This window comes from Maylandia zebra, linkage group LG2, assembly GCF_041146795.1.
Source record: "Maylandia zebra isolate NMK-2024a linkage group LG2, Mzebra_GT3a, whole genome shotgun sequence".
Classification (NCBI taxonomy): Eukaryota; Metazoa; Chordata; class Actinopteri; order Cichliformes; family Cichlidae; genus Maylandia; species Maylandia zebra.
The window spans coordinates 8,221,937-8,230,796 of NC_135168.1; the positions used below are offsets into that span (position 1 = coordinate 8,221,937).

Here is an 8,860-nt window from a genome sequence, read left to right on the forward strand (position 1 = left end):
AGATCCATCAAACCAAGCAGCAGAAAGAACAATAACTGAAGAGAAAACTTTAACCTTGTAGACTTCATTATGTTCCAGCTGCTCTACAGACGCTGTGACCTCGAACTTAAGCAGGTCGTAACGTATGTGCAGCTCAATAACTTCATAATCAGACCCTGTGGTATTGAGGCAGCAGAACAACTAAGAATAACAACTACAAATAATGTTTTTAGGTTTCTGTTGTACTGCAAGGTTCTGTACAGGAGAACCAAACCAAGAGCAAATATTACGTCTCATTTACACCTGAGCACGAAGAGCCATCAACATTTAGCAAATTGAATCATCTTTGTTTAGATGCAAGAAGAATCATATAGAAATGAAAAAGTAGAAATAGAAATCCAGAGCAAAGATATCCTCTAATTCAGCGTAGCACATGTGCAGCTGCTGCGATTCACGTAAGCATTCGGCTCGTCGCTGTTGCAGATTTTTCTCTCGCTGTTCTGGCTCACAGCGCTGCAAACACAAAGATAAATATCCCCAAAGGTGTGAAAGGGAGCTAATTAGTAAGAGTATTGTTACTCTCCGCAGGAGTAGTCCAGCAGTAGAAATCAGTCCAATAACAAGGTGTGTAACATCTTGCCATCATTGCCTCCTCCTGTGTCTTATGTTTTACGGAGTCGTGGCTCAGTGAGGACATCCCGGACTGCGCGCTCAAGCTGGAGGGCTTTCATCTGCTGCGCGCGGACCGGCAGGCCGCTCTCTCTGGTAAGACCAAAGGTGGAGGTGTCTGCTTCTACATCAATAGTGGCTGGTGCACAGATGTGACAGTGATTGCTCAGCACTGCTCTTCCTCTCTGGAATACCTTTTTATTCACTGCAAACCGTTTTATTCTCCGCGGGAGTTTGCTTCATTCATCCTGGCCGCTGTTTACATCCCGCCAGACGCGGATGCGCAGGCAGCTCAGTGCGCACTCGCGGAGCAGATTCTCCACATGGAGCGGACATTCCCGGACTCTCTCATCATTGCTCTTGGGGACTTTAACAAAGCCAATCTGAGCCATGAGCTTCTGAAATATAAGCAGTATATTAAATGCCCGACCAGAGAGGAGAGGACATTGGACCACTGCTACAGCACGATCAGCGGGGCCTATCGCGCGGTGCCCCGTGCTTCACTCGGACTTTCTGACCACGTCATGATCCACCCAATCCCCGTGTACAGACAGAGGCTGAAGCTCTCCAAACCTGTCGTGAGGACCAAAAAACTGTGGAGGAGCTTCGCACATGTTTGGAGTCTACAGACTGGGACACAATGAAGGCTGCTTCTAACAGCTTGGATGAGTTTACGGACACTGTCACCTCCTATATCCACTTCTGTGAGGACAGCATTGTGCCATCACGCACCAGGGTGAGTTATAACAATGACAAACCCTGGTTTACTCCTAAACTCAAAAAGCTGTGGCTGGAAAAGAGAAAGGCGTTCAGAAGCGGAGACAGGGACTGCTACAGAGAGGCCAAGTACAGGTTCACTAAAGAAGTGGACATTGCTAAACATCAGCACTCTGAGAAGATGCAGCAGCAGATCTCAGAGAACGACTCGGCCTCTGTGTGGAAAGGTTTTAGGAATATCACCAACTACAAGCCTAAAACCCCCCACTCCACTGATGACTTACTCTTAGCCAACACCCTTAACGACTTTTACTGCCGTTTTGACGAGCCATCAGGCAGCCTTCACATCTCCAACGGCCCCAACAATAGAGGCACTTTGGACACTAATTCCCCCACCTCTCCCCCCTCCATAGAGCCATCACCACCTTCAAACTGTTCACCTACAACACCCCCCTCCTCACCCCACACAAAAGAGGATTTCACACCACCTCCTCCCACCACAACTCTTCATATTCATGAATAGGGCTGGGTATCGTCACTGATTTCTAGAATCGATTCAATTCCGATTCACAAGGTCCCGAATCGATTCGATCCACGATTCGATTTAATTCGATTCGATTCGATTTAAATCTGGGAAATTTTGACAGTCAGAAGTATAATTCAGATCAGGACATTTACATATTTTTGTATCTATAAAAAGGAAGCTGACACTCTCAAGACTTTATCCAAGGTGTGAGCATCACAGCAGAGGCCTTTGTGTCAAAGTAGCTGAAGATAAAACACAGAAAAACATGTAGGTGATTTTCCTGGCCTGGGATTTTATAAAAATATTCTGCAGTACATCAAAAACGAAAGAAAACCATTAATTAATCAACATTACCTCTGACGTTACAGCGGTTTTATTAGAGACATGGCTAAGCATTTTGCATTTTGAATAATTTTAAAAAGTTTCAATTTGTTCAGTATTGAACAGCAGAAATGAGGTTTTCTTTTCGGAAGAATGTAAAAGGGGAAAAAACAGCGGCCGACAGCGCTGTAAGCAACAGTAGACTTGTGTAACAAGCAAGCGAATAATGAAGAAAGCGAAACTGTTCAAGAGAGAGGGGGGGGGGGGGGGTGGGAGAGGGGGAGGGAGAGAGGGAGAGAGAGAGAGCTGCGCATCGCAATGGAAGCAAAACAGTAAAAGAGTAAATTCATGACGATGTTTATGTGAAGCGTTTGGATCTTTTGCTGCTGATTCGGTCAATATTGTTTGGAGAGAGATCAAACTAACAGCTTTAGAATCAGCGCATAAAGGGCGTGAACACAAAGCGCGGACCCGGATCAGCGAGCTGTCGGCTTTCAGCCCCGACTGTGAGAAAGGCGACATCTAACTGATTCTGATCGGCGGGTCGCGCTGTGTGTTTAAGTCTATGTGCAGAATCCCTGTACCTGCTCTCATTTACTGTTTGGTGGTTCTTGAAATTTTGTGAGATGTCACCAGAGATTCTGGCATTTCGGACAAAATAAATTTATATTAAAAAATCGATTCAGGATTTTAATGAATCGATTTTACGTTATCCAAGCCAGAATCGATTTTAATCGATGAATGGATTATAAAAACCCACCCCTATTCATGAAGCAGATGTGAGGAAGCAGTTTAAGAGTCTGAATGCTCGAAAAGCTCCCGGCCCAGACGGTGTGTCTCCTGCCACCTTCAGACACTGTGCAAACGAGCTGGCCCCAGTGTTTTCTGGCATTTTCAACTCCTCACTGCAGGCCTGTCATGTGCCTGCCTGCTTCAAGTCCTCTACCATAATCCCTGTCCCCAAGAAACCTAGGATCACTGGACTAAATGACTACAGACCCGTGGCTCTGACATCTGTGGTCATGAAGTCATTTGAGCGCCTAGTTCTCTCCCATCTCAAGACCCTCACGGCCCCCCTCCTGGACCCCCTGCAGTTTGCATACAGAGCCAACAGGTCTGTAGATGACGCCATCAACATGGCCCTACACTTCATCCTGCAGCATCTGGACTCCCCAGGAACCTACGCCAGGATCCTGTTTGTGGACTTCAGCTCTGCCTTCAACACCATCCTTCCAGACCATCTCCGAGGCAAGCTTTCCCAGATGAATGTGCCTGATCCCATCTGCCGGTGGATCACTGACTTCCTGACGGACAGGAAGCAGCACGTGAGGCTGGGGAAGAATGTCTCGGACTCCCGGACCATCAGCACCGGCTCCCCTCAGGGTTGTGTTCTTTCTCCTCTGCTCTTCTCCCTGTACACCAACTGCTGCACCTCCACCCACCAGTCTGTCAAGCTAATCAAGTTTGCAGATGACACCACCGTTATCGGACTCATCTCGGACGGGGATGAGTCTGCCTACAGGAGGGAGGTTGAACGCCTGGTGTCCTGGTGCAGCCACAACAACCTGGTGCTGAATGCCCAGAAGACAGTGGAGATTATTGTGGACTTCAGGAAGCACACAGCCCCACTCCCCCCCATCATCCTGACTGACACCCCCATCACCTCTGTGGACTCATTCCGCTTCCTGGGTACCACCATCACCCAGGACCTGAAGTGGGAGCCCACCATCACCTCCGTCATCAAGAAAGCCCAGCAGAGGATGTACTTCCTGAGGCAGCTGAAGAAATTCAACCTGCCAACACGGACGATGATGCAATTCTACACTGCAATCATCGAGTCCATCCTCACCTCCTCCATCACCGTGTGGTACGCTGGAGCCACTATCAGGGACAAACAGAGACTGCAGCGTGTTGTGCGCTCTGCTGAGAAGGTGATTGGCTGCAGACTCCCATCTCTGCAGGACCTGTACACCTCCAGGACACTGGGGCGTGCAGCTCGGATCTCAGCTGACCCTTCTCACCCTGGACACAGTCTGTTTGACCTGCTCCCCTCAGGCAGGAGGCTCCGGTCCATTCGCACCAGAACCTCTCGCCATAAGAACAGTTTCTTCCCCTCTGCTGTCGGACACATGAACAATAACCGTATGACTGTCCCCGCCACTAACACATGACCCTACGCTGTGTCACTGCATCATTCCATGTTTGGCACTGATCACCACCTGCACTCATGTATATATCTTTCTACGTAGCACTTTTAATTCTTATTCTTACTTTTATTTATTTATTTTCATGTCTATTTAAGTGCAATTTTTTTATGACAGTATGTTTGCACTGAAGCACCGCAGCAATTTCCTAATGTTGTAAACCTGCTCAACATTTGGTAATAAAACCCTTTCTGATTCTGATTCTGATCTAGCAGGGTGACAGAAAAACCCAGGGTAACTTCTAAGGACCTCAACGTCTCTCTCACATTGTGTTTTTTAAACATGCTTCCATTTGTCACTTCAGTCTTTACTCTGAAATACAGGAAGAGAAATCATGGCTGAAACAATTTCTCATGAAACCAGGGGTGTGGTCCAACAGTCAGTTTGGTGAGGAAGGTTCCTAACTGAGAGAAGTGACCCAGAAGTATCTGTGTAGCAGCCACAATGAATCCAGATCATGAGCTTTATTAACTGATCAAAGTCTCTTCTTTCATCTTCTGTATCATTCAGTTTGCATTGGTAATGCCCATTATTGTAATGCTTTTTTAAGACCAGCAAAACTTTATTTCACTTTGGGTTAGCTGGGATAAGTGATGGATGGAGGGAATTTTACTTCAGCCACAGAAATCCTAAACAGGAAGGAGGAGCAGAGTTACAGTGGATCACTATCCAGCAGGGAAACAAGGTTTATTTCAATTTCTTGGCCATGAGTGAGATTTACTGAGTGGGCAAATTAGGGAGACGACACCATCAGATCCCGAGCCCTCCATGTGTTAATCAAGAGACGGCTGCTGTGCTACATCCATAAATAATGAATAAATTAGGAGCTAAAGCTGAAAGGACAGTTTATTTGTACCATCAGTGAAGATATTTTACATTTGAATTTTTTATTTAACATTTGCAAGATTCAATAACATAAAGAACCTGAACAAGAAAACATTTATGTGGATCAAAATACATTAAAACAAAAACTTTATAATAGGAAACAGAGTTTTCAACCAACTGATGAAAAGAAATCTAACCACTTGACATGAACTCTACAGTAGGACAGTTTTGAAAGCTTAAAATGGAACTAGGGGAAGAGTTTGATTCACAGCTGCCTCATCAGATTTTTACAGGAGATTCTATCTGAACTCTGTGGAGCCTGATCTCAAGCTTTTTGAGTCTGACACAGAAACCAGAGGATCTTTCTGTGTCTTCAGATTCACTGTGATCCAGTGATGGGAGTGATTTCAGCCCTGAGTGATCGCGCTGATGTTTGCACAGAGCAGACAATGAGGTGAATGTTTGGGCACATTGGTAACAGTGAAACAGTTTATTAGTAACGTGGGATCGTTTGTGTGCAGAGTATGAACTGAGATTCCTGAAGCTCTTGTCACACTGGTCACAGCTGTAGTTTCCTTCCATGTGTGTACGTTCATGCCTGTTACGATTATGTGAATGTGAGAAGCTTCTCTCACAGTGTCTGCACTTGTGTGGTTTCTTTCCTGTGTGGACTCGTTTGTGTGATTTAAGCTGACCTGCAGTGGTGAAGGATGACCCACACTGATCACAGAGGTGCTTTTTAACCCCACTGTGAATCAGTTCATGTTGTTTTAAGTGATTTGTTTTGGTGAAGCTTCTCCCACATTCTTTGCAGTATTTCAGTTTGTCTCCAGTGTGTCTACGTTGATGTACTTTTAGGGTCTTTTGCCGACTGAAAGTTTTTCCACAGAGGTCACAATGAAAGTCTTTCCCACCACCACAGTGATGACAGGGTTGAGAACTGGATCCATCTGTGTCGCTCTGCTTCTAAACAAAGACACAAAGACTGTGTAAGTCAGTCCTTCAACATTTGTATCCTGAACGTCGCCTGAAATAAAGAGCATCTCTGCAGACGTCCAACTACATTTGACTGTTTCAGTTAACACACTCAGTTTACTGGGCTGCAATAACTACAATACTACCACCATAATACTACAGTAATACTAAAATCATAACTGAAAGGAAAATCTGAATAATCACTCAGAGCTGCTTTTCCATGCAGTAGAATTGCTAACATGCTAACACAGTTTAATGAGCAGAGTTGTTCCAAACAGTCAGGCTAAAATGACAAGATAACAATATAAATACAAACCTCACAGTAGCTGCACTTGTAGAGTCTCTTTCTGGTGTGGATCTGTTGGTGTCGTCTCAGGTGACGTGGAGTTTTAAAAGTCTTCTCACACAGGTCACATTGATAAGGTCTCTCCTCAGTGTGGGTAAACATGTGTCGTTGTAAGTCTGCGTCTGTTGTAAAGTATTTGCCACACTGTTCACAGCAGTACACATCATGTCTAGTGTGAATGCGTAGGTGTGTATTTCGGCTCCTTCTCTGGCTGAAAGTTTTTCCACAGATGTCACAGCTGTATGCCTTAATTCCAGAGTGGGTAACTAGATGCTTCTGTAAGCTGCTACTGTGAGTAAAAGCTCTGCCACACTGATCACAGCTGTACGCTTTAACTCCACTGTGGATGAGTTGGTGTTCTTTTAGGGAACGCTTGAAGGAAAAAGACTTTCCACACAAGTCACAGCTGAACGGTCTCTCTCCAGTGTGGATGACCTGATGCTGTTTTAGTGAAGCCGTCACAGTAAAACCCTTCCCACAGTCGTCACAGCTGTATGGCTTAATTTCAGAGTGGGTAACTAGATGACTCTGTAAGCTGCTACTGCGAGTAAAAGCTCTGCCACACTGATCACAGCTGTACGCTTTAACTCCACTGTGGATGAGTTGGTGTTGTTTTAGGTAACCCTTCAAGGAAAAAGACTTTCCACACTCGTCACAGCTGTATGGCTTAATTCCAGAGTGGGTAACTAGATGCCTCTGTAAGTGGCTACTGTGAGTAAAAGCTCTGCCACACTGATCACAGCTGTACGCTTTAACTCCACTGTGGACGAGTTGGTGTTGTTTTAGGGAACCCTTGAAGGAAAAAGACTTTCCACACAAGTCACAGCTGAACGGTCTCTCTCCAGTGTGGATGACCTGATGCCGTTTTAGTTTAGCCTTCTCAGTAAAACCCTTCCCACACTCGTCACAGGTGTGTTTTTTCTCTCCCTTTCTTCTGTGAGGTTTGTCGGCCTCCTGAGAGCGCTGACTTCTGGCTCCATGTTGGTCCTGCAGTGACAGAGATACAAACAGAGGCAGTGAGTGAAATGCAGTCGTGGAACAAACTCAACCTTCAAACTCCATTAACACTAGTTTTAAACCTGAAGGTGGAGCGTGGCACCAAACACCTTAAAGGTCTCTTATCCCCACCTGCTGGTAGTTCTAACACATTACATCCAACCTGCTGTTAAAGATAATTCATGACTGTTCAAACACTAAAATCATGCACACACACACACACACACACACACACACACACACACACACACACACACACACATTATTTTATAATTTAGATTATTTTGTTGTTTCCTATTACATATTTCTATAATTTGTATAGATTTATACAGAATTATTCAGTGATAATAAATCCTATGTTTGTTTATTCTAAAGGAACCCCGTTAGCTTCCACAACAGATGTTGCTCGTCTTCCGTCAAATACTCACATAAAATATTACACAATAAAGTGGATTCAAGATATCCACATAATTTCACTCTTACATCCACAGTGAGGTTTCACAATTGTTCAAATATAAGCAATCAATAATAATAATAATAATAATATCAATAACATTGAGGCACAATACACAAATTTCAAAAACAAATCATGTCTTACAATATTTACAACAACTAAAAGCTCTGTAAATCGGCTTTTAAGTGTTCATTGAAGTTTTGAATAATTCTCTAATTTTTGAAGGCAACTTATTCCACTTAAAAGTTGCTCTAAATGTAATAGTTTTACAAAATGTTACTTTTAACTCGAGCATTTACTAAATTGCAGCTTGTTGAAAACTGTGTAATATGATGATGTATTTCATCTGGATACTGCAGCTGAGCAGAATAAATGTGGTGTGTTTAACAGAATTGCTTTCTTTAGAACTACAAGTAAGCCATAGAATATTTTAGCCTGTACAGGAAGCCAAGAAAGGTTATTATGCATTTGATCAATATTAGTATAGTATGAACATCTTCACACTAATCTGGACGCCTTATTCTGGACTAACTGAAGTCTGTTAAGATCTGTCTTATTAGCTGCTGACCAAATGATTGAACAATACTCCAGATGAGACATTACTAGTGCATTAATGACATCTTTCATAATGAAGAAGTGATACACAAAGAGCATTTCATAGCCATAGCTATGCCTTGTCGGCAGAGTTATGTGACATTAGTGATGTTTGTACTTTCAGCGTTAACTTGGTTTTAAAGCCTTTAAAATATACGTCGTTCAATAGTCGACCTTAATCTGACAGAGAATGTGATGATTTTGTGGATAATTAAAGTCAGTCATATATCCACAAACACAACAAGCTGAAAGTC

At 43.8% G+C, this 8,860-nt stretch overlaps 1 long non-coding RNA gene across 1 annotated transcript; it reads right to left on the reverse strand.

Moving 5' to 3' along the window:
* Window positions 1–5,244: 5,244 nt before the first annotated feature.
* Window positions 5,245–7,672, reverse strand: LOC143420697 (uncharacterized). Its single transcript, XR_013100428.1, has 2 exons — window positions 6,533–7,672; window positions 5,245–6,207 (listed from the first exon to the last, which is right to left on the reverse strand). It is a non-coding gene; the product is annotated as an uncharacterized LOC143420697 (long non-coding RNA).
* Between the last annotated feature and the right edge of the window lie 1,188 nt (window positions 7,673–8,860).